At 37.0% G+C, this 27,461-nt stretch overlaps 1 protein-coding gene across 1 annotated transcript in view; it reads left to right on the top strand.

Annotated features, from left to right (window-relative positions):
* Positions 1-14,266: 14,266 nt before the first annotated feature.
* Positions 14,267-27,461, top strand: part of LOC127418640 (protein FAM214B-like) — a 56,636-nt gene continuing 43,441 nt past the window's right edge. Inside the window, exon 1 of the mRNA XM_051659311.1 lies at positions 14,267-14,629. The gene's annotated coding sequence lies outside the window, so the exon portion shown is untranslated. The remainder of the gene's footprint in view (positions 14,630-27,461) is intronic.

Genomic DNA, 27,461 nt, shown 5'->3' with positions numbered 1-27,461 from the left:
AAACAAAAAAAAAACAAAGTGTGTCCCAAACGACACACTATACACTATGCACTTATAAAATATACAATGGACTCAGGCATGTAGTGTATGAATTTTCCAAGTGTAGTTTCATCCAAAATGGAACACTTAAAGTTTTTTTACTACACGGAAGCATTCACCGTTTAACAGCTGACGGAAGTGATGTTTCAAATGCACGTGATGTGTTACCACTAGCTTTAGCGCGTTAGCCAACCTCAGTTCAACACTTGTATCTTAAACAATGTATATATTCACACAGCTTGGGGTGATGGTAAAGCATTCAACTCACATTTTTAAGGTGTTGTATCCACTGAAGTTTCGCCAGCTGCTACATTCTTCATTACTTACAACTGTTTTGTCAGACCAGCAGCGCAGCCAGGTAACTCCGCCCCTTCCGCTATGTACGTGCATGAAGTGTCCAACATTCCACATTGTTTTGACGGATGAAAAAGTGCATCATCCGGGTACTTAAAGTACACTTCTTTTAGCTGCATTTTCAGTGTAAACGTACTACTCGCACTACTTACACTACAAAATGGTGTAGAATAGTGCAGAATTGTGCGGTTTGGGATGCACCTTAAGACCCAGACACACTTAATAAGAAAGGGAGTCAGACATCACAGAACCCTGCTCAGTAACTGCTAATCCTACACAAATTGATTATATACATATGACATAAATACACTACCGGTCAAAAGTTTTGAAACACTTGACTGAAATGTTTCTCATGATCTTAAAAATATTTTGATCTGAAGGTGTATGCTTAAATGTTTGAAATTAGTTTTGTAGACAAAAATATAATTGTGCCACCATGTTCATTTATTTCATTATAAAACAAAAATTTAATAAAAAATAAAAAAATAAAAAACAAAACAGTTTTTGAAATTGATGACTTGGACCAAATAATAAAGAAAAGCAGCCAATAAGTGCCCAACATAGATGGGAACTCCTTCAATACTGTTTAAAAAGCATCCCAGGGTGATACCTCAAGAAGTTGGTTGAGAAAATGTCAAGAGTACATTTCTGTAAAATCTAGGCAAAGGATGACTACTTTGAAGATGCTAAAATATAACACAGTTTTGGATTTTGTTTAGTCACAACATAATTCCCACAGTTCCATTTATGTTATTCCATAGTTTTGATGACTTTACTATTATTCCAAAATGTGAAAAAAAAAAAAAAAATGTAATAAAGAATGTGTGTTTCAAAACATTTGACCAGTAGTGTATATTAATGTGTAGATACAGTTTGAGTTATGTAGTACATAGTTGGGTCACACTCCTCAATCCATTCTAATGACCAGTAATGGATTACATGCAAGTAGTTGCAATCAGCTTCAGTTACATTTAAAAAATACTCAGATTACAGTTACTTTTCAATGGATTACATGATAATATATTAATCAGACAAAGGCACTAAATTGTTCATAATTTATTGTTTCCTATAATTCTTATTCTTTTTAAATATTTTAAATTTTTCATTCTAAATAAGCCTAGAGTTCATATACAGTATGTTCAGTAAATCTTCAAGTATTTTTGAATGTGTGGACAGAATTGCACAGACTGATACTAGCCAGAAGCCATAATTACACTGAAGATGGAGCTGTAATGCACACATAAATGCTGAAATGATTGCAGTGGTGTGGTTAAATCAGTTTTATTTGCTTATGTACTCGGCTTCAAAAATGTACACAAATTCGCTTTCACTTTAGGGACAACTTTTTTGGGATGTTGATATACATGTAATTATTTTGATTAATCTTGCTAGATAAAATATACCACTGTGATATTATAAGTTAGTATGATATTACAATTGACGATACTCCAACTTCACGTCAAATGCGCGAGTGAACTATAATCTATTTCCTTACATACTGACCCTTACTTTAACCATAACATCTGGCTAATGGTGGTCAATATTAGTTCTTATCATTGTATTAATGCAGTGTACTGTATAGATTTTTTACTTTCAGTATAACTCATTTATATTAATAAAAATCGCGTCTCGTTTCGGAAAGATTTGTTTTCAGCTCTGACGAACTGAAGAGAGAGAGTGCTTTTGATGGAGGAAAACTTATGAAGTGAACTTTTTACTCTCCCTTTTTTCCCTTTTATTGGCAGAAAAGCAAAAAGTGTCAGTTAACAATAAAACAATCCTTTGACACAATAAATAATGATTAAATTATTATTGTATCACTGTTATTGAATCACTACTGTTATTTAATATTGTGGTGTGATATTACAGTTTATACGAATAAAACGTAATAAACAATCCTCAACAATTTTTTTTTCTTTTTTTTTTCAGAAGAATATGGCCCTTTGTGCATGCTCTGACTAGGGGGAAAATTATAATAATTTACAAAAAAAAATCAGTACTGTTTAGAGCTTTGTAGTGTTCTCTGTGATGTTTTGTTGCCCTGTGGAGGGCACTAAACCTAAGGTGAGCAATGGACTGTCTCCACAACTTCATCTTCTGGTGTTTGTTTGTGCTATCCTTAACATGAATCGCTTGTGTTGTTGTATTCCTTACTTTTAAATCACCGTACAATTGTTTGATGTAAATCGTTTGCACAGGGAAGCCTCACACAACGGAAAGCAATGTTTGGCCAATCTGCAAGCTTTATATTGTATATATTTAAACTTTCTGCAGCTCAATACTGAGATCATTTTATATATTTGCTAAATAATATCACATTTGTTGTGATCAATCATTTTATTTTAGAAAGAAGAGTAGCTTGCTGTAACTCTCTTGAAACTTTCGCTCATTATCACCCTCAGATTTGACCAAAAATACGTAGGCTATGTGCCGTGCATAGAGTGCATTATATTAGAACTTGGGCTTGCCATTTTGTGTGAAATATGCGTAACACAACTGTGACTGATCCGTGTGCATGTTGTTTAAGGCTGATATTTATTTTGGAATGTCTGGAATCTCTATGCATTCATTTGTTCAATTTAGTTTTATATTTTTATACATCAATGTTGTCTTCAATGGCACTCTAAAATGCTTATTCTATTCCTAAGGTTCGGCCATTCAAAATTACTTGCATGTATGTGTGTGTCTCTCTCTTGGGTAAAAAGTGTAACGGGTGTTAGTGTGGAGTGAAAATTCCCTGATGGTCTAATGCTTGCCTGCTGGTTAATCAGTAAACCAGTTCACTGTCTCTCCAGTCCACACCAACTAGGCCACAGCATGAGTCTGATTCATGCAGCTCGTTTAAGCACCAAACAATCATCTGAACGATAATTTGTCTAAAAGATGTGTTATTTTTGTCTCTTTCAGACTACAGTAATTGTAGTGCCAAAACACACACTGTTTCATGCATGACACAAACAGTTCATTACCTGGAGGTCCTTGTAGCTTGGCTTTTTTCACTGAAAAAGAAAGAAAGAGGAAAAAAAAACAGTAAGTATTAACAACAGAAAAGTGAGATTTGTGCAGTTGTGCAATAAACTGTATGCTTGAAAAAGAAAAAAAAAATAAATACAGAAAAAAAGAAATGAAATGGAATAACAGAGGATTAACCACATATGTCCAGGATAAGTTCAAACATAGGACAGGCTCCAATCCCAATCTCTTTCAATCATGCTTTATGCTAGTCTACACTCGCACATCTTAAAACTGAATTGTGTAATTTCTGCACCACTAGCATCACTAAATAGAATTTGCAAAAATGATCATGGTTTTAAAACGGATTCCAGAAAACTCCCCCTTCTTCTATTGGATAAACAGAGAGAAAGTCCCACTCCAAATTTGCACCATTGGTCGGGCCAACGCTGCTTTGTCAGGCTGGACAGGCCGCTCAAACAAACAAACAAACCAGCTTTACACTTTAAAGTGAAATCATCCAACAAAAGACTTGCTTATAGTTGACTGAATTTGATTGAATTTTAAGTTTACATCTAAAAATTACATCAGCTTGAAAGAACACCTAAACTTCAGTTACAATAACAAACGTTTCTGGCCAGGGGAGGAGACTAGACAAAGTGGACTAAGTACAGATCTGGAATAAATAAGATGTCCAGCAAGATTTTAATATATTCTCTAGGTCAGACCAGAAGAACAGAGGCTGAAGAGAGTTTACCACTGGCATGCATGAATGCGATGCGCTCGCATACACACACTAACACACACGGCACCAGATGGCTAGAGGATTACACTAAGGCTGCCTCACCCCCAACCCCAGCAACAGTCTATACACATCCCTCTAACTCATCACTTTCTCCTACTGAGTGTGCGTTTCCTCTATAAATGTGGAGAACAAATAGGGATGCACAGATCCGAGACCTGGATCGGTATAGGCTCCGATACTGGCATTTTAACTGGATCGGGTATCGCTCCAACAAGCCCCATCCAAATCCGATACTGTGTGTTAATCATGGTCGTTACAATCAAGCTCCAAAAATGGTATATAAAAAAACATAAATGCACCAAAGTCATTTATATGACTCATTTTATTTAAAATCTCTTGAAAACATATGATAGCTTTGTGAATCTCAAAAGGCTGTGTTTCATAAATAAATATATAGTCTGCATGCACAGCGCGCTTCAGTAAATGAGTGGTGCTCTGTGTCTCACACACACAGAACACACGGGGCTGATGACGCATTACTGTTTTCAGCTCTCAGAGCGGCTCGCGATATGTGAGTGCTCCAAACAAACTATATCTCAAATGTACAGTAGATGGTTAATAATTGAGATCGGAACTGGAGGAGAAATTCGAAGAATGTTCCTAAGTGCACTTCTTGAAAAATTCTTAAGTTTTCAAATATTTTCTTAAGATCATCTTAATTTTTTTCTTTACATTTACATTTATGCATTTGGCAGCAACTTACTTTCAGAGCGCATACAAGGTATACATTTTGTCAGTTTGTGTGTTTCCTAGGAAACAAACCCATAATCTTGGCATTGCTAGCGCCATGCTCTACCAGTTGAGTTATTCTTAAGAATAAAATGACAGGCTTTAAAAATTGTCTGATTATACTATATACTATATTATACTACTGCTCATGAGGTTGCCTTGTCTAATACAACAAATTCAAAATTTCAACACTGGTAAATCTTAACGATAAATGTATCTATTGACCTTTTTTTAAAGTAGCAAGCACCTCGCAATCATCTTTTTTGTGTGTGTGTAAAGTGTGTGAGATGTGTTAGTTAAATAATATTAACTGGCATAGTTTTATGCACTAAAGCAAAATGGACAGTCTCAGCTTTATTATGTTTCTATAGACTCAAAAGAATACAGAGAGAGAGAGAGAGCACTATTCAGCGCATCCATTTGAATTGACTAGCATGATTGGTCACTACATTAAGAAGCTTAAAAAAAAACAATAATTGTTTGAATTTTGTGTTAACATTTACATGGTTTGAAAGCTGAAAATAAAAATGACATAAAACACAAAATGTTTTTGGTCTAAAAACACATTTCTACAAAAACAGCCCATTGTGAATTCTGACTCAACATGAAACAACAGTAAATTCATTAAACACCGTACCTTTTGGGATTTAGGACAACTGTGAGGTTATCCTAACTTTAAGATGTTATTGTACAATTGTTAAGAACAATCTTAAGTTTTTTCAGGAATACAAAATATTTTTGTTTTCTTAAGTTAGAAATTAAGAAAACGGTAATCAAGAAGAAATTTCTTCTTAAAGGTACACTCAGTAATTTTTCCCTCATTAAAAAAGTTTAACTCAGACTTTTTTGCAATATATGCAGAAAATCATGACCACTCACATTAAAATGAACACTCCAGTCATATCAGTAACCTTATAAAAGCTGTTTTATTCTACATGGAGAGGGTCCGCACATGGGGGCTGCCATGTTAGAATCACATGACCAGCTGAATACTACTCGCTTAATCTCAGTAACTGCCCTGTTATTTGATAATTTCACTCATTGATTAAAGTAATCATGGCTGACTGTGAATACTAAATTTCTTCAATGGCACCTGAAACTGAAAACTATTGATTTTAAATGATGCTGCATCCAAGCCGCTGGGTGTCAGTGTAAGTCCAAGATGACACAAAGACAAAAGTTACCGAGTGCACCTTTAAGAACCTTTCATGAATCCAGCCCCAGGATTGTTTTGTCAATATAAAAGCCCCAGAGACTTAAAGTTAAGACATTACCATTGTATAATACAATTCTAATATTTATTTTTATAATTATTACGTTGTTGTTATTATTCATAACAATAACAACAATATGAATTATTATTATTATTTATATTAAATTGCAAATATATTTAAGTTGACTGGGTTCCAAAAAAATAACTGTGATTGTAAAGTGGACTGATATCCTATTACAACTAAAGTGAAAAAACAAAAAATAAAAAAAAAAAAACAAAATAGGTCTGATCCACTTAAGTCCTGATTAGGGCCGGGCGATTGGATGATGTAATCGAATATCGACGATATCTTACAAAGATCTCGATACCGATTGTGCACAGATGATGATCAACAATATCGGGAAATGGCAAAACCATGGATCTGGGAAGTTGCCAAATATATTAAACAGTGGCCAGGGTGTGAAACTAGCACCCGACACCCACCAAATGCAACGACGTTGAATCCAGTTTGCAAGCTCCTCGTCCAAATGTATTTCATGAGCCGGTAATTTTGCTCATCTATCCGCAAGAGGAAGGCAACCTGCAAGACGTCTCAGAGTGACACATGACAAGAAATGCTTTTAGTCACAAAGACATTTGCTTGAAGAAACACACTTTATTATATTTTTAAGAACAGACAAAAGAAAAGCAGTCAATGCTCGTGTCTGATTCACTGTTTGTTCAGAGGCGTGCAGCGCGTCTCGCGGAACAAGCGCATGTAAAGAGTTTTCACTCTATTTTTCTCTGTTTCATTCGTCTGAAAACTGTTTGCAAGAATAATGTCTGTGAGAATGATGAAAATTATCTCTGATCATCTCGGGAGGTGCTGTGAGTTTAGTTCACTTTATTTCTATGCGGTTAGCATGCATTGTGAACGCAACTCTGCAGGTTCAGTAATATATATCTTTGTATTAAAGAAATAAAAAGACAAAAGTGATTAAATCATAAAGTAATGCAACACACGTTCACCTTGAACCTAAAATTGAGTTCTTTTCTTTTCTTTAGGCAGCATTAACTGTATTACCAAAATGCAATACAAACACAAATTTGGAACTTATTAGGTTTATTTATTTTGATATTTATTGTCTTTACATTTATAATTGTTTTTAGTTCTTAATCTGTAGGCTATTAGTAATTTTCCATCTGTTGTGTTGATGGATGCTTGCGTGATGGCAAACAGACCTGTTGGAGACAGTAAATGTTTGGATTTAAGAAGTGGTTAAATAAGATTTTTTGATCACTTAATTATTTTATTGCTTTTTTCGTTTAATGTAAAGTGCAATTTTTTTTGGGGGGGGGGGGTTTCCCCTTTTTCTCCCAATTTGGAATGCCCAATTCCCAATACGCTCTAAGTCCTAAGTCCTAAGTCTAAGTCTTAGGTCGCATAGTGATTCGCTTCAGTCCGGGTGACGAATCCCAGTTGCCTCTGCATCCGAGACAGTCAACCCGCGCATCTTATCACGTGGCTTGTTGAGCGCGTTGCCACGGAGACATAGCGCGTGTGGAGGCTTCACGCCATTCACCGCGGCAACCACGCTCAATTCACCACGCGCCCCACCGAGAACAAACCACATTATAGCGACCACGAGGAGGTTACCCCATGTGACTCTACCCTCCCTAGCAACCGGGCCAATTTGGTTGCTTAGGAGACCTGGCTGGAGAAATGTCTTTTGTTTGTTTTTCGTGTTTCAATAAATTAATTTAATTTTTAAAGCAAAATCAATAAAGCAAAAAAATTCACCAACCCTCGGCAGGGGGGTTGACGATGTAATCGGATATCGCAATATTTAAGGTAATTATCGCAAAATTTTTTTACACATCTCCAGCCCTAGTCCTGATACAAAAAAAATTTAATTATATATATATATATATATATATATATATATATATATATATATATATATATATATATAAAGAGAACATGCTTTTTTTCTACTATAGACTTTCGCTGGAATAACTGTTAATTTTGCTGCTGCATTATCCAGTAGACTATTTAAAAATAAAGTTTTTCTTAAAAGGCTACGCATTTTTTATGTAATCGTTTTTTGTTTTCTCTATTTTAAAATGAAATGATGTGTGTAGTTAGAGGTTTGTGTTTCTATCCATGTAAAATAGTACCCCTGATCAGTTCCACACAGTAAGATATAGATATTCTATAAACTGATTAAGAAAAAAACAACACTGGTATTGGATCGGTATCAATGCATCCCTAAGAACAAACTTACAAACATTTAAACTGGGTTCTCAACAATCAACTGCATCACACACACAGCAAATCAAATCTGCTAATGCATTACCTTGCATTTATACAGCTCTTTGCATATTGTTAACCTTTCCTCATACCTCATGCCTTTCTAAAAACAATTTACTGTAAAACATGGCCTGAAACAGAACTCTGGAAGAAAAAGCACAATATAATGATCCCCGGTTACATTCATGATGAGAGCAAATTATATTTATTTTGCAGTGTTATCCCAGAATATCTCTTTATTCATTGAGATGTCAGTCACTTTTGATTTTCCTCTCTCATGACTGCTGACAGCATGACAGATCTTAGTGACACAAAAGACCTCACAGAACTGCAATTTACTGTAGCCCAAACTGAAAAACAAATGTAGCTTATTTATACAGAGAGGAGACTCTCATATACACAGTCAAATGCATACATCAACCACAGACTTTCTGTCAGAAATCCTGTTTATATCAAATTTCAGTACCACTAAAGACACAAAATGGAACTGCAAAAAATACTACTGTTTCCAAACAGGTTTCCAAAACACTCCCCTACATCAGATTCTTTTGTACTGTTTACAGAGCCTAGTACTTTCTCAGGGACAAGTGTTATTTGTCAGGACACTCACATAGTTATATTCGACTGGTTGTTTGGACATCTTTTGTGTGATATTTAAAATTACACTTTAAAATTGCTATTTCAGCCATTTCATTAACTTCACCCAGACTTCAGTCATGCTAAATTAGTACGCCGCCCTCACCCCTTTAATCACATGCCCTCTGTGTAAAACCCCGCCCTCAAGAGATGCTCAGCAAATCCAATGTCAGCAAAACTGAACCTGCAAAATGACTGACAGGCAGCAAGTGTATCAGGTTGGCAGTTTTCTACTTGGCAGAAAAAAAGCGGTATGCTATCTTTGCAAACAAAAATAATTGCACTTAAATGGGCGGTCACACTAGGCTTTGAGCTTACACATTTTTTCCCGCGGGACAGCTTCTGGTGTAAGTAAATAATGAATCGCAAATAACAAATATTAAGTGTTCAAATATATTATCTACTCACTTTCCTGCAACAATAAATCTCACAACTTTAAAATATGTAACATTTGAATTGAGCCAAGAGGTTAGCGTGTGATGTTTCGGTCTCCTATTGGCCGTGCTTCCTCCTGTCATACGAATTCACGGTTCAGAGTTCACCAAGCTTGAACTTTGGTTCAGCATTGTACGACTTTTTTTGCATGAGCCTACGTTTCTGCTCTGCTGCATTTGGATGCATTTGAATGAGAATGAATGGAGCGTGAAGTGTGTGACCGCCTTAAGTCACAGAAGTTAGGCATATTCAAACTCATTTAATTATTTAAAACTTGATTGATTGTACATGGCCTTTCCAGTCAACCTAGGTGCAAATATTAAAGGATGTATAATTTTTTGCCACAGATTTTTTTGTAGGGCAAAAAAAAAAAAAAACACCCACCATCCTATAGATGAAATACAGAAATAATGAGGGTATGAAGGTAAAATAGTGCCTAAATGATTTGCATGTGCAGAGTAAGATTTGTAAAAGCATAAATGAATTTACAAGCATGATAGAAAAATTTTATTGCACAGAGTAAGATTTGTGAAAGCTTAAATCAAATTGCAAGTGTAAAAATAAATTGCATGTTCACAGAACGTTTTGTAAAGGTGTAAATAAAGTTGCTAGCATAAGAAAAATATTAGCAATACTTTAATGCTCTGCATAAGTGTAATTCATGTATTGTGAGTCTGTAATTTCACATTAACACAAAGTAAATTTGTGTTTTCTTCTGACTTTTTTTTTTTCGCGCTTACACTTTTGGCACTAATGGTTAAAAACATTGCAAATCTGCAATCAGTGATATGACACCCTTTCTTTGCTTGCATATACAGCCAAAACGGATTGACCACATAGAATCAGTCTCTATGTGTAAAATAAACCACTGCAAACATGTAAATTACTTTCCAAAAATAATCCGATATACACTGTTCCATCTTCCCTTTGTTGCGCTCAGTGGCACCTGCAGCTATACGGCCGTACGCACTGTGTGTACCTTGAGAGCTCCGACTGACCTGAAGAAATTTTCTCTTGAGAATATTTCAGCAAAAATGACGTGTCCCGTACTGATGTTGTTTGTTTAAACGAACCAGCGATGCCCGATTTGCGAATGAATCATTCTTTTGAGTCTGTTCTTTTCAGTGAATTGGCTAAACAGGCTTGCAAAATGGTCTGAATCTATTCGTGATTCATCCATTTAGTTCATTCAGACTGCTCTCTAATGGAATAATTTGGAGCAGTTTCTCACTCATTAAAATAGTATCATGATATTTAAGGACAGAGAACAAACAGCGCTGGATAAAGTTAATATATACCTACAATCAACTGAAACAAAAGACTGCCTTTTTGAGAGGTAACTTCGAGAAACTTCAGCTAGTTCAGTGTCATGTGAATAAGGGGCTGTTCAAGCCAAATGTGTTAGTCCGCTCATGCTTTTTCAGTCATTTATCATATAAACATTCATAGATGTATGTCTTGACAAATGTGTCACTTTTCACTGTGTTTTCAGCATCTCTCACAGAAGCGCAGCATTTTTAGATGCCATGTTAAAAAGTAAAAAAGAACTTCAAATGTACACATTTCGAGACACCTGTGTTCTGCTCTCTTCGTTGTGGTGTCTTGCTTTTTTGTGCGAGAACGCGTTTGTTGTGAACGGTTACTGGAAGAAATGCTTTAGCCCAGTAGTTCCCAACACTGCACATTTTGTATATCTCCCTTTTCTGACACACCCAATTCAGGTCTTGGAGTCTCCACTAATCAGCTGATGAATTGAATCAGGTGTGTTTGATAAGGGAGATATCCAAAATGTGGGTTGAGAACCACTGCTAGCAAATAGTTACATGAATTATACACATACTCGAGGAAAAAAAATGCTTCTCTTAAAGTCATTAGAACTGAATGTTTTGGTGTTTTTGCAAAAAAAAAAAAAAAATAATAATAATAATAATTTTGGTATGCCTCCGGACCCCCCAGATATAAGTGTACATTAGTCCGATTTCTTTGCGTATCCTCCGATGAAATCCTGAAGGCACCCATGGTTGCACTCACACTTGTCACGAATTTCTCACTGATAAGTTTTGCAAGCATAAGGGGGAAGGCGGTCTACCTGCTTCTAGTAACCAATCAAATGAGGTTTTCGTTGACCAGTTTACTCTGACCTGATTGGTTTAATAACGTGACAGACCGCTTGTTTTTCATATGGCTCAGCGTCGTTCCTCTGGGTATCTCTTCTCTCTTAAAAATTAAACTGAAATATTAATACATGTTCTTTTATTGTGTGTGTTAAGTTGAGCTGACACCATTTATTGATATAAATCTCAATCTGGTATTCAAATGTTTCTTCTTGTTGCTGTTAATTTTTTTAATTATATTTTAATTACTTTCAAATATCATTGGCAAATGGGTGAATGGATGGATGGAACTTGCTGGTATCATTGAACTCATTCTAAAAAACATAATTATACAAGTAAACTATATCTATCTGTTCAGAGTTTTGTTTTACATGGCTTAATTTGTTTTCTAGCATGAGTTCTGTGACCAAAATGCCTTGCCAATGATAATAAATAGTAAATATAATTAAATTGTGTATGTATTAATATTTTTGTTTAATATTTAATATTTTACACATACAGACATTCTACACGGTCAGTTCGTTTTGCTGTTCATGACACCCTTTGCTTGCATATCGCTGATTGCAGGTTTGCAATGTTTTTAACCATGTTTAGGCGCAAAAAGTGCTAAAAGTGTAAGCCAAAAAAGGAAGTCTGAAGAATACACACCAAATTTACTTTGTGTTAGTATGAAATTACAGATTCACAACACATAAATTACAATTATGCAAAGCATTAAAGTATTGCTAATATTTGTTTCTTACACTTGCAACTTGATTTACACCTTTGCCAAACGTTCTGTACACATGCAATTTATTTTTACGCTTGCAATTTGATTTAGCCTACTTCACAAATCTTACTCTGTGCATGCACATTTTTCGATCACACTTGTAACTTCATTTACGCTTTTACAAATCTTACTCTGCGCATGAAAATCATGTAGGCACTATTTTACCTTCATATGATGGGAAATGCGTGTTTTGTGAAAGCGTGGGACGAGACAGGTGATCACTGTATCTGCGGAGTCACGGTAACATCGCAGCGCATCTGTGCGCCGGGAAACCACGTTAGCGCATTCAGAGAGAGGATGAGTCGCTTCAAATCCACCATAACACACACACTCGCCGTTTTGAGTCCATGTAACACTTTCATACAACGAAACGTACCTATTCACTTGATATTTAAATATGACTTAAATTATATCCAGTTACTGTTACCTGTTGCTTTCACCGGTTTCAGGTGTATTAAGTTTAGGACTTTTGCAAAAATAGAAACATTTATATAGACCTACCAAAAGACGGTGAAATGTGATCAAGGAAAAATTATATTAAAATATAGAGGTCCCAAATACTTACCTCGCACGCATAGAAGCGACATTTCTCAGATTTAAATCCAACAAAACAAACAGTTCGTTTGTTTGACTCCTGTGGCATTAGCCACTTTAATTCCTCCCTTTTATGAATGCTATGTGAAGTTGCTAAGAGTAAACGTAGTTGTTTAAATTCATTATGAAGGTAAGGGTGATGGACCGCTTGTGTTTGCAATGCGCCTGGAGAGCTATTCAGTGTCCCCATTGTGTAGGTGACATGAGCAGGAACCAATCATCTTCGCAAAACTGTTAATGTGGGCGGGTCTCAAAGGCGATGTATCCAATGACGTTTTGGTCCAGCACAGGTGAGCAAAGCCCTCTTTAAACCGCATATTTTACAATATCTGTAATATTATAATCTTATAAAACTAACAGTGCTCCATGGGTTTTAACATTGAACTTCAGGTTTTGAATGTAATTACATTTAATTAATTGATCTTATAAAATCTGAAATTTACTCTACAGCTTCTTAAAAAAAAAAAAAAAAAAAATCCCAAAGACAACAAAAGCATGACGTAATGTTTCATTTTTAATTATTTAAAACAAGCTTCTTTGGTAAAACAATGTGATACAGCCTGTTGGACTCCACAGACTTGATTTATATTTGTTACCCCTATAGTACAATTGCGCCATCTAACGGACAGTATGCTGCTTTATACGGTCTAAATTATTTTACATTTGACTTTTATTCCAAAGTGCCTTTATATAGAATCATGACCCAGAACTCTCCGGTAGATCCAGTGGTGACTGAAGAGTCTCTAAATTTAGTTATTGTCTAATGGTGGTACAAACTTCTGTACCTTTTGCGTTTAAATTGGAAATGACAATGTGTCAAAATATAGGCAATATGATTAAAAAAAAATAACACGCCTAATTTGAATGGTGCCTTATTTCATTTTAGCTCTGTAAGTAAATGTTTATGTTCTCTTTATCGTTTAAGGTAAATATAACTTTGTTCAAATAATTGTACACTTTGTTAAACAAAATAATTTACCAATGTATGTGTTGTGCTTTATTTTTTTTATCGAAATATTATTAGTGCATTTACACAAAACCTATTTCAGTCCTTTCCTTCTCTATGTCGTTCCCCTCCAAAGAGGAGTAAATGGGACAAATAGCACGTGTACTTGGGCGTGGCTTGATAAGACGTTGCCCGCTACAGAACCAATGAGAGCACTATTATGCAAATATTTTCAAATATAATATAGATACAGAACTTCCATTGGTTCGTGGATGAGAAAGCGACCAATCGCTTAAATTACAGCCCTTCAGCTGTTCGAAAGTCCCTCCCCCTAGTTATTTTTTTTTTTTTTTTTTTTTTTTAGCAAATCCCGGAAGTATTGTTTTAAAGCGACAGGATAATTTTATGGGCGAGGGGTTTGGACAGACAACCAAGCAGAAAATAGAAAAAGGCTCGTTGGCAGAGGTGGCTATAGGACGTGGAAGGGAAAGAAAGACCATCAAAATAGCTTTGTCGGCATTTGGAAAGCAGAATCTCACATATAGCAATTGATATCCTCATCGGCCAAATATATGTTCGTTACATAGTGGGATTTCTACGCAGATAGTTTGTCGTCGATTAGTCAGAAGATACGGAGATTCTGCCCGCTGTCTAAAATAAGATTAAACTCTTTCTCCAGATAGGATGGCAATGTTAGTTTGTTGACTGCTACAGTGCTTGTCATTGCCGTCGTTCATATCTTTGCTGCTGTGGGTGAGTAACGACTCTAATTCTCTTTGTGCTGCCATCCTTCTTTAGATCCCTCTCATATATATGGGATCAGATATAATCATGATAGGATTTCTTCATATTAAAGTTACAGGGTACTGTATGCTGTCACACTGATCAATCATGACTATACCTTAAACTGTTTTTATTTAAATCTATGCTTAAATTATTACATGATTCATCAGTCTGGTATAATGATTCACTGTGCTATTTTCTCCCATTGTACTTAACGTTCTCACGTGTGTTTAATAATGGCATTTTAATCACAGCGTTATGAGTCTGCACACACAATGCATACAGAAGCTGCTGTATGTTCATGCGCAGGGGGGCGTTTCTGCTTTGTCTGATTCATGCTATTTCGTCCACTGAAGGCAACTTTCGTAAGTGCACACGCATTCCTATCTCAGTCTCTGTCCCTTCCCTTCCCCTCCCTCTCTTTCTTTTGAACCTTTTGTTACATTTTGATTTAGTAGATTCTATGCACTTAAAGTGAGAATGATTGTATTTCTGTAATGCAATACCCCTACCACCCCTAGCCAAGGGCCCATGTGAATCCAGCCTGGCTTTATATTTTATAGGGCTGTCTGTATGCTTTTCATGATAGACTACAATTCGTGTACCCCCTGAATGCCTAATTATACATGGATATTATCAATAATACCCATATTTTTATGCAAGATTCACCATCAGAGTTTGGGGAGTGGGTGGGTGTGTACACAGGTTGCAGAATATGTAAGAGGCATCCATCCTGCTCATTACCAATGCCAGACAGTAAGTCAAGGGAAAGGCACAATGGAGAGCTGCAAAGCAAATTCCATTGTTACCAGAAAAATGAACCGAGGATCAACATAGACCCTGAAGAATATGCTGTTTTCCTGTAATAGGCACAAACGTCCCTAAAAAAGCTGCAGATAGAACCTGCCCTTAACAGCTGGCCAGAAGTCCTTTGGTCTGAATTTTAAAACACTTAGATCTGTTCCTTAATATCCTTGCTGTTTGACCTCTTTCAGTGTGGCCATCAACAGAAGCATGCATGTATTACATTATTGGGTTAGAAGATAAAATGCATGGGAGGAATGGCTGCTGCAAATCAGAGAATAAGCATGTCAGGCTGATGTAGGAAGCAAATGTGTGTTGAAGATGGTTATTCAGTGTGAGGTGGCTTATCATTAAGGCCTGAAGTGACTATTTTTGCAATTGATACCTGTAAACGTTGAGTGAGGGGTTTCAATTGAACATCTCCCCTAAACACAATGTACTCTTTTACTGTCCTGATGAGATCTTGATGAGAATGAGAATGGTGCTAGTCCATTGCCATTGTTCTCTTGACATATATCCTTACCTGTTGCTCTGATTCTGTGTTTTTTAAAGACTAGTTCTGTTGTTGGGTTTGGGCTTTGCGAATTAAGTTGATTGACCCTTGTTCCTGTTTGGGGTATTCTGAAGATAATTTGTAGTATGTGCTAAAGCAAGAATCTCTACAGTTACTGTTGCTCATACTTGGGGTTAGGTTTTTTTTTTTTCAAAATCCCTAAGTATTAAACTCTGGCACAAAACTTCATGAATGACAAAACCGGCAAGGAAATACTATAGAAAAATACTACAGACTTAGCCACATCTAGGATGTGTGTGACACTACAAGTCCCACAGTGCATTGCGTAACTGTCGCTTGCGTGGGATGTCACATGAATGTTCAGTGTTGCGTCAGAGGTGAATTAGTTAAACTGAGCGGGAACTTCAATGCCTTCCTTTAGTGACTACAGAGAGTTGTCTGTGAGAATTTACAATCACCATTGGGGAGAGGCTGATGGCGTCGTCGTCAGCGGGAAGTAGAAAGGGAAAGGCGGGAGGCACAACTGCTCCGGGAATGGAACAAGGAGGCATGAATGGGGGGATAGCGAGGGATGTATGGGGGTATGAAGTGAAGCAGAAAATGGTGGATCTTATAAGGAAATTTGGAAAGAGGTAAGAAGTAAACGAGGGGAAAAAGGAAGGATAGAAGTGGTTCAGAAGAACCAGATGAACAGAGTGAGAAAAATATTAAATGCATCATAAGGTTTGGTGATCAATTTGGGGTAAGTAAAATTAATCCATTAAAATTGACAAAGATGATAGATAAATCTATTGGAAATATAGATTTTGCAAAAGTACTATCTGATGGAAATTTGTTAGTGGGATGTAACAAAGAACAGGCAAATAAAGCTCTTAAACTTAAGGAAATCGCTGAAATTAAAGTGGTTAGTACAAACAAAGTAGGAGAAAAAGGTAGAAACGGGACAAAGGTGTAATATCTGGGGTACCATTTAACATAGACATTGATGAAATTAAAATTAACTTAAAGGGAGGAATAATATTGAATGCGCAAAGAATGAAATCAAACGTGGAAGGAAATAGGAGAGAAACTGAAACCGTAATGATAGAACTTCAATGGAAAGAAATACCAAAAAAGTGATGTTAGGGTTGATGTGTTATACTGTGAGAGAATATACACCAGGGCCAATGAGGTGTATCATGAATATGGTAAATGTGGGGAGGGAGTGCAACCAAATGTTGTTACTGTGGAGAGGCCCACAGTGCTGCATATAGAGGATATGAAGTAGTGAAATGGGAAATAGAGATACAGAAAAGGAGAGTAGAGAAGAAAATGACATGCTGAGGCTGCAAAACAGATTAGAGGACAAGAGATAGGTCATAATGTACAAACATGGGAACAGATGGGAGGAAACAATGAAGTAACAAGGGAAAGTATAAGAACTGAAAAGAGAAATTGGTAAAAAAAAAGAGTTATATACAGTACAGCTGGGATTGAGTCTAAAACGCAAAAAAATACAATTGATAGTCATAGCAGCAATATATCACCTAGGAATGGAAGGGTTAACATGGGAAGAAGTAAGAGACGAACTCCAGATAAAATCCAGTCAAGAATCATGTGGATAATAATTAGTTAATGGTAGTAATACTTCAATGGAATGCAAGATCTCTAATGGCAAATGGTCAAGAGTTTAAGCATTTTATTGAAGGATTACTAATAAAGCCAGATGTAATTTGTGTTCAAGAGACATGGTTGAAACATTATATGAATTTTGTTTTACAAGGGTATATAGTAATAAGAAGTGATAAGGAAGAAGGGAATGGTGGGGGATGTGCAACATTTATTAAACAAGAAACACCATATAGATTACTGGGAAAAGTAAAAGGTCAAGAATATGTTGTGGTGGAAATGTGGTGCAGGGAACAGGAGATGGTGATTATAAATTATTATAATCCGTGTAAAAGATTAGAGTTAGACAGATTGTTGGAAGTACAGGGACAAGAAAGACAAAGAGTAATATGGTGTGGGGACTTAAATGCGCATAATACACTTTGGGGTGGTAGGAACATAGATGCAAATGGAAAGGTAGTAGAACATTTAATAGAGAAAAAGGAACTGGTATGTCTGAACGATGGGAGGGGGACTTGGTTAGATGTTTATACCGGATTGGAATCAGTGCTGGATTTAACATTAGTGTCTAATAATTTGGCTAGAAAATGTAATTGCAATTTTCTTCCCATACCTCCCATAGGGAGTGATCATAATCCAATAGTCACAACAATGGATATTGACAAAAGATAGCAACACAAGGAGGGGGAAGGTGGATTTATGAAAAAGCAGATTGGATTGAATTTGAGAGAATATGTGAGGAAAGAGCGACAGTAATTGATGAAAAGCAAGATATTGAGAAATTAAATGAGAAACTTTGTAAAAGAATCCTAGAGGCAGCATCAGTAACGATACCAAAATGTAAAGGGAAAATGGAAAGCTGTTCCATGGTTGACTGACAAATGTGGCAAGGTGAAAAGAGACAGAAATAGAGCTTTTAGAAATCTTAAGAGAACACAATTATACACAATTAATTGAACACCAGAGAGCCCAAGCGGTAGTGAGGAAAACAATAAGACAAGCTAAGAGGAAGCTGGCAAAGTTTTTGCAATGAGATAGGAAGATCAATTCCAGTAGGAGAAGTGTGGAATATGATCAAGAGAATGGGGGGTAATAGAAAAGAAATGGGAGTATCCAGTATTAGAAGTAGAAGGTGAAGTAGCAGTTACAGACAGAGATAAAGTAGAAATGTTGGTAAAAGCATTGGTCCAGATACATGGGTCAGGGAACTTAAATGAGGAAGGAAGAAGCAGGAGAGAAATAACAAACAGTAAATACTGGAAAGGAGTGGGGAAATGGAAGATCAGCCAATCAATTTTCCATTTACTCTAGAAGAAAAGAGCTTTAAGTAAATCAGCCAATACTCGTACATCACCAGGGAAGGATCAAATAGGGTATTAATGCTGAGACATCTTAAGGATGGGGCAATGAGGAAACTGCTGACGCTATATAAGAGTATGGGAGGAAGGTAGGCTTCAAAAAGCATGGAAATAAGCTTTAATAATTCCTATTAGGAAGCCTGGGAAGGATCCATCTAAGCCCACTAATTATAGGCTGATAGCCCTTACATGGAATATATGTAAAATTATGGAAAGGATGGTCACAGAAAGGTTAACATATTCTTTAGAAAAGAGCGGACTAATAACAAAATACCAGAGTGGATTTAGAAAAGGAAGAGGAACAATGGATCTTATTGTGTGTCTGGAAAATTAAATTGGAAAAGAACAGATAAATAAAGAATCAGTTATAGCGGTATTTTTTTTGATGTTGAAAAAGCATATGACATGATGTGGAAAAAGGGTCTTCTGATAAAACTAAATATTATGAATATAGGAGGAATTTTCAAGTGGATAAAGGATTTTATGGGAAATAGGAATATTCAGGTAAGGGTAGGAAATTAAATATCAAATAGACATGAAATAAAAAATGGGACTCCACAAGGCAGTGTAATAAGTCCGTTAATGTTTTCTATAATGATTAATGATGTTTTTTCCCCAAGTTCAACCAGATATAGGAAGATCTCTTTTTGCAGATGATGGGGCAATTTGGAAAAGGTGAAGGAACATTCTGCATATAAATAGAAAGATACAAGAAGCAATAATAAAGGTAGAAAAATGAGCATATGAATGGGGATTTAAATTCTCAGTAGAAAAGACAAATACAGTAGTTTTCACAAGGAAAATAATTCTCCCAGAAATGAACCTGAAAATGAATGAAAGAACATTGGGTGAAAGTTTTTAGATTCTTAGGAATCTTATTTGACACAAAATTAACATGGGCAGATCATATAAATACACTGCTCAAAAAAATTATGGGAACACTTAAATCACACACTGGATCTCGATGAACAAAATGTATTGAAGATCAAAATCTTTACTGTACATTGTGTAATTCGTTGAGAACAAAATGATGTAACAATGGTCAATGGAAACCAAAATCACCAACTGACTGAGGACTGGATTCAAACTCACACCAAAAATCAAAGTAAACCATTGAAATCACAGGCTGTTCCAACTTGCGTGAATTTCATCAGGGCAACTCATAATGTGACTCAGTAGTGTGTATGGCCCCCACGTGCCTGTATGCACTCCCGACAACATCTGGGCATGCTCCTAATGAGACGGCGGATGGTGTCCTAAGGGATCTCCTCCCAGACCTGGATCAGGGCATCAGTGAGTTCCTGGACAGTCTATGGCGCTACTTGGCAGCGTCGGATGCACCGATATAAAATGTCCCAAAGGTTCTCAATTGGATTCAGGTCTGGGGAACGTGAGGGCCAGTCAGTGGCATCAATGCCTTCGTCATCCAGGCACTGCCTATACACTCTGGCCACAGGAGGCTGGGCATTGTCCTGCACCAGGAGGAACCCAGGGCCCACTGCACCAGCATAAGGTCTGACGATGGGTCTGAGGATTTCATCCCGGTACCTAACATCTCTCCAAGGATATGCCTCCCCAGACTATCACTGACCCACTGCCAAACCGGTCATGCTGGTTGATGTTGCAGGCAGCATAACGTTCACCACGGCGTGTCCAGACTCTTTCACGTCTGTCACGTGCTCAGTGTGAACCTGCTCTCATGTGTGAAGAGAACGGGGTGCCAATGGCGGACCTTCCAATTCTGGTTCTCTGGCGAATGCCAATCGAGCTGCATGGTGCTGGGCTGTGAGCACAGGTCCCACTAGAGGATGTCGGGCCCTCATGGAGTCTGTTTCTGACAGTTTGGTCAGAAACATGCACACCAGTAGCCCGCTGGAGGTCATTTTGTAGGGCTCTGGTAGTGCTCCTCCTGTTCCTCCTCGCACAAAGGAGCAGATACCGGTCCTGCTGCTGGGTTGATGCCCTTCTACAGCCCTGTCCAGCACTCCTCGTGTAAATGGCCCGTCTCTTGGTATCTCCTCCATGCTCTTAAGACTGTACTGGGAGACACAGCAAACCTTCTTGCGACGGCACGTATGGATTTGCCATCCTGGACTACCTGTGCAACCTGAATGGGCTGCAGGTACCGCCTCATGCTACCAGTAGTGACAAGGACACTAGCAAAATGCAAAACTAGAGAACAATCAGTCAGGAAAGATAAGGAGAGAGCAATTGTCTTTGGCCACCACCTGCAAAACCATTCCCTTTTTGGGGGTTGTCTTGCTTTTGCCTCTCCAGTGCACCTGTTGTCACTTTCATTTGCACCGAAACAGGTAACGTTGATTCACAATCCCTTAGGCTTCCTAACTGGACAGATTGATATCCCTAAAGTTTAATTGACTAGGTGTTATACTGTGATTACGTGTTACCTCAATTTTTTTGAGCAGTGTAAAATTGTTGGAAAAATGTCAAAGCAATAAACATCATGAGGAGTTTAAGTGGAGTGGAATGGGGGGCAAACTTCTCATTAAAAACTATGTGACAATGATTAGGTCTGTGATTGATTATGGAAATATAGTATATGGGTCAGCGTCAAAACTTTATTGGAAAAAATAAATAAGATACAAGCTCAAGCTCTGAGGCAGTGCAGTGGAGCCGTAAAAACAACATCCATATCAGCTCTGCAAGTTCTGACAGGAGAAATGCCACTAGAAATAAGGAGGAAACAGCTAATGATAAATTACTGGGTCAGTCTTAAAGGGCATAAAGAGGAACATCCTACAAAAAGGGTGATACAAGAAAGCTGGGAACAAGATAAAAGAAATAGATTTGGATGGGCTAGTAAAATATATGCAAAAGAAATGGGGATTAAGAGTCAAGATGAGCCCAACAGTTGTAATCCCAAAAACAGAACCATGGGTACATAAGACACCACAAATAGACATGCATATGTTGGAAATAAAGAAAGCAGGAAGAGGGGAAATAGATTTATCAGCTGACATGGATTGAAAATTCTGTGTTAATTACCCCCAATATATACAAATATTTACAGATGGGTCAAAAGATCCAGAGCATCAGACAACTGGAGCAGCATTTATAGTACCAAAATGGAAAGAAATTGGAATAAAACGATGTTCAAATTATTTGGGAGTATATACAGTGGAAATGCTGGCGATATTCATGGCTTTACAGTGGGTAGAAGAACACAAACCAGGATACATTTTAATATGTTCTGACTCTGTTTCAGTCCTTAAGATCTTTCAAATCCAGCCGACAAGATATTCTGTTTAGAATTTTACAAGTACATACAAGAATAATTCGAGAGGGTACAGTAATTAGGTTTATGTGGGTTCCGGCACATGTAGGTATAAAGGGAAATGAGGAGGTGGATAAATTAGCAAAACAAGCATTACAAAGAGAAACGATAGAATTACAAGTTGCATTAAGTAAGTCAGAAGTTAAAGCAGTAATATGGGGTAAAGCAATAGAAGAATGGCAAGGAAAGTGGAACAATGAAACAAAGGGTAGATTTCTTTACAGCATAACCAATAAAGTTAATCAGAAAATAGCAAATATAGGTAAGTCAAGGAAAGAGGAAGTTTTTTACAACAGAATAAGGTTAGGACATTCAAATTTAAATAGTGCACTAAAAATAATAGGAAAACATCCAGATGGGTTGTGTGAATACTGTCAGGTTGAGGAGAATATATCACATGTAATTACTGAATGCACTAAATATGATGGAGTTGATGAAGAATGGAATTAAGGAGTGCAGTATTAAGGAATTAACAAATAATTCCAATCAAGTTGGAAAAACAGTAGAACTTTCTTTTAATTCATAAGAAAAACAGGATTGATAGGTAGAATTTAAGCTCTGTTCCACACTCCGGAGCAGAATGGACTTTGGATGCCACCCGCTGTTAAAAACCAACAAGAAGCCACATCTAAGGACTAAAATAGCATAGAGATTTTAGCGAGGGCTCTTAACTTGGGCTAGTAAGCAGCCACCTTGCAATTCCCTAGTAACCACCCAGAACTGGTGGCAGCGAGTTTTGCATGGACAATCACCACTCACATTTTCTTCTGGGAAAGTAAAAATCCAATTGTGAACTATCCTCAGTTTTCCTGACAAACCACTGGATGCACCCTGATGATTCTAATTGTCGCTAATCTGTTTTCTAGTACCAGTCTCCATAAGAAACTACCAATACTTGCATTCCAGACAGAGAACAACAACCATTTTAAGTGTTAAGGCCTTTGCACACCAGAGGTGACGCAATAATGCGAAACAAATCACTTATGAATGGCGCTTTCACGTTAAAAGCAATGCGAATGATCGCTGTTAGCACATTCACACCTTTACAATAGGTGGCACTAATTGACAAGCAATTTTACCCTGGTACAGTAGGTGGTGCAAAGCACCTCTCAGCTGGTCTGCCCTTCACCCATCACGGATGAGAAGAACTACTTGACAAGTTCAATAGTATAAAATGGTGGAATCACAACACGAAAGACAAACAAGCGAGTTCTCTTGTGAGCCAATGGAAAAAATAAGACGTATCTCTCTACAAGCTTCAGCAGCGATTTAGAGTGTATTGTTGATTTGCTCAATGAGGAAGAAAACATTCGAGACACTTTCACAAATTATTGGAATTCACCTGCTGGACAAATTGACTGAAAGCACCCACTCCTTAAACAAAAGATGCTCATTGTGACTCACTAAATTTCAACACTATGGAGCCATATTTTATTTGTATTTATAATAATATATATATATATATATATTATTATTATTATTATTATTATTTTTTTTTTTTACAAATTTAATACACCTAAACAGCACATCATCCACAAGAACAAACGCCAATGCGAGTGAAAACACTGGAGACCGGAAAACAAAAACAGACGTGATCAGGAAAAATGTGGATAGCTCTTTTGATGGGGTATAATTCCAATAACCTGGGACAATATTTTGATTCTGATGCATTTTTGTTCATGTTTCTGTGTATGCAAAATGTTTTAGAGGAGCAGCATGGACCTTGGCTACTTTAAACAGCCATAGATCCAAAACCAAATGGGGAGCAGACAGCTCAACTCTCATTAACTTGTACAGAACCGTGGTATGCTCAAAGCTGGACTATGGAAGTATCATTTATGGATCAGCTAGGAAGTCATATATACGACTTTTGGACACTGTACACCACCAAGGTGTACGACTAGCTTTGGGAGCCTACAGAACATCACCAATCCAAAGTCTCTATGTGGAAGCCAATGAACCTTCCTTGGAAATCAGATGCCTAAAGTTGGCCTTATAATATGCAACCAAACTTAAAACAAATAAAGAAAACCCAGCCTATTCAGCAGTTTTCCCACTTCAGTATTCAACAATATAAAAAAACAAAAACAAGTTTCATTTGTCCATTTGGCCTACGTATAAAAACCCATCTGGAGAATCTGAAAGTGAATCTAAACAGTGTGGAACAGACACATTTCTGCAAAATTCCTCCATGGGATCTCAAAAAGCCTAAAATCCATCCGGATTTAACAAGGAACCAAAAATCCAAAATGCATCCGAATGATTTCCATCAACAATTTCTGGACATAAGAGCAGTATATCCACAACATATCCCAATATACACAGATGGATCTAAATCTGGAAATAAAGTGGCAGCAGCTTTTGCAACAAACCAACAGTGTCAGGGTATCCACATCCCTGACCAAGTTCAGCCTTCACTACAGAGGCAAACGCTCTGCTACTGGCACTGAATTTGATTGAGACTGCTCCACAAAAAACTTTTTTAATAATAACTGACTCAAAATCATGTCTTGAAGCATTGGAAGCTACTAAAACTGGTCACCCAACAATCGTGAAGAGTTTAATCAAACTGTCATCTCTTGAAGCAAAGAGTTTTAATATTATGTTCTGCTGGGTACCTGGATACTCAGGAATCTCCGGTCATGAACAAGCAGACAGAGCTGCCAGAGAAGCACTATCTACCGAACCAGTAAAATGCCCTATACCTTCCACAGATCTGAAACCAACTCTGAATGTATATATCAAAAACAAATGGCAGTCGGAGTGGGATCAGTGTTTAAACAACAAATTACGTGAAATAAATCTTGTTGTTGGCACAAGATATGTGTTCCCTTTTAATAATCGCTGGGATCAAGTAATTTACAATGATGCCGGATAGGACATACAAGACTCACACACCAATTTTTACTATCAGGAGAAAATTCCCAAAGTGCTCATCTTGTCAGAACCCACTATCCATTAAACATTTTACTGGACTGTCATACTTATACACATCTGAGGAACTTGTATTATTCAGTTGATACTTTTGAAAAGGTTTTTAACCAAGTGAATCCACATTTAGTTAAGGTTTTTAGGAAAAATTAATCTTAAACACCTTATTTAACTATTTTAAATAACTAAACCTGGTTTCCCGCCATGAATACAGCCACAGAAGCTGGCATGGCGTAAAAATAAATAAATGAAAAAGTAAAAAGTTAAACGGCCATAGAGCTACCATGGTTGGTTAACTGTAATAGCCAAACCCACACTACCAGTCACTGGAGCTGTTTATCTAAAACCTGCCTTACATTTTAACCCTCCCCTGATCTGTGATCAGCTTTGAGCTTTCTCTGTGAGGGGCTTAGATAAGGATTTCGACAACAGAGGCTCGTCCCAGATCAGTATCACAGCTTTAAGTTTGTGGGTGTGCATTTGTGTATTTGTGCGAGCGTGTGCACACGTGTGATATCAACAATGCCAGTGTGAGAACAAGGTCCTAACCTGCTAAGCTGTTTATCATTTATTTAAACAAGACTAGCCTCTCAAACAAACTGAATTAGAAGTGGTTCAATAGTAACAATACTAAAATAAATCTAATGTATACTAACCCCAAACAAAATGTCATTTAAAGTACATATAAAGTTAGCTCTTGGTCTTGTTATTCTAGAATTTTTTTTTGAAGTCCTGCTGTATTGTCTCGCAGACTACAGGCTAAATATAGCAATGCTTAAGATGTATGCTCTATTTTCTTTATGGCACTGTAGCCTACTTTGCTTTTGTTGGGCTAATTGTAGGTTAGCTTGAGTTTGTGTGGATTGTGTGTGTGCCCTTGTACTAGATTAACAAACTATTTATTTTTCTGCCTAAACAACTTCTTGAAACTCCATATTTCTCACTTGCTATCTTTCATCTTACCCTTGCCCTCAAATCCACCTTGTTTTTCTCATCTATTCCTGTTCTCTCTAAGTCCTTACACTGTTACAGTGAAGCAAATTTGTCACCAAGCACCCCCACATTGAAGCGTATGTTACCAAGGACATGTTAGTTGCTGTCCTTATTCATTAGTGACAGGTGATAATCTCTACAGAGGGGCTAACTTTAATATCTAGCTAGCCTAACCTATGCATTCTTTGTGACAATGTTGATCAGACTTTAACAGATTTTCCACAATTGTTCATAAAGAGTCTCATTGTGTTTCATTGCCGTTTATTTAAAAAAAAATTTTTTTTATCATATATATATATATATAAACGTACATACTTTGGCATATGGGTTGTTTTAAAGATGCATATCAGCCTGACACACATGCATCATAAATATACATTCAGAGGTAAAGATTGCTGTACCATTGCTCTAAATAGCTTTGCTTTCTGTGAATAGGGCATAGTTTCTTCTGGAACATTCTTTTCTTTAGAGCAGATTAATTTGCTTACTCTAGCCTGTTTTCTCTTTTTACACACTCTCTTTGCATGAGAGATGACATCAAAAGAGAGAATAATGAAGTGAGAAAGTATAAAGTGTCAAATGTTTGACCAGCAGAAATCACATCCTCTGTATTTACATCAGTGTAGCCCAGCAGTACAGAGAGCACAGGATTGTGCATTTTGTGTGTTTTCACTTGGCTCATGGAAGTGGAAAACAGGAAGTTGAGCAGCTGACTGTAACAGCGTCAGTCTGGTGGGATTTAGAATCTGCTTTAAATGGCTTTAAATAGCATCACACTTGAAGCTGGCAAGAATATACATTGACAACCACTATATATGTTAATGAAATGCATACTTGACATACTGTTGACAAGTTGCTATCATCAAGGATGTAGCAGGAAGAAATTAAAATAATTAGTCGTGCTTGGATAGACAAACATCACAATTACCATTGCTCATTCTTAGGTTAAGGGATCTAAATATCGAGAGTTTTGGCAGACTTGCAGCAAAATCGATATTTATTATTTTCACATGCAAATGAGCTTTGCGGCAAACTCTTCAATGTCGCTAAAGGTTTGCTGCAGGTTCATGATTACCGGTGAAGGGCTGCAAACTTCTGGCAAATATTTGCGCTGAATCACAAGCTCATTTGCATGTGAAAATAATGAGTGGGAAATTTGCGGCAAGTTTGTCAGAACTATATATTTTTTGTAAAGGATACCTCTAACCTTGAGTATTAAACATTGGCATGTAACTCATATCTTACTATTTTGTGCTATGAAAGGCTAATTTACACTTACTGGGTGACCAGACTTCAATT

This window comes from Myxocyprinus asiaticus, chromosome 3 (assembly GCF_019703515.2).
Source record: "Myxocyprinus asiaticus isolate MX2 ecotype Aquarium Trade chromosome 3, UBuf_Myxa_2, whole genome shotgun sequence".
Lineage (NCBI taxonomy): Eukaryota > Metazoa > Chordata > Actinopteri > Cypriniformes > Catostomidae > Myxocyprinus > Myxocyprinus asiaticus.
Note: the sequence above shows the minus strand (reverse complement) of the source record. Positions and strands in the feature narration are given on the sequence as shown.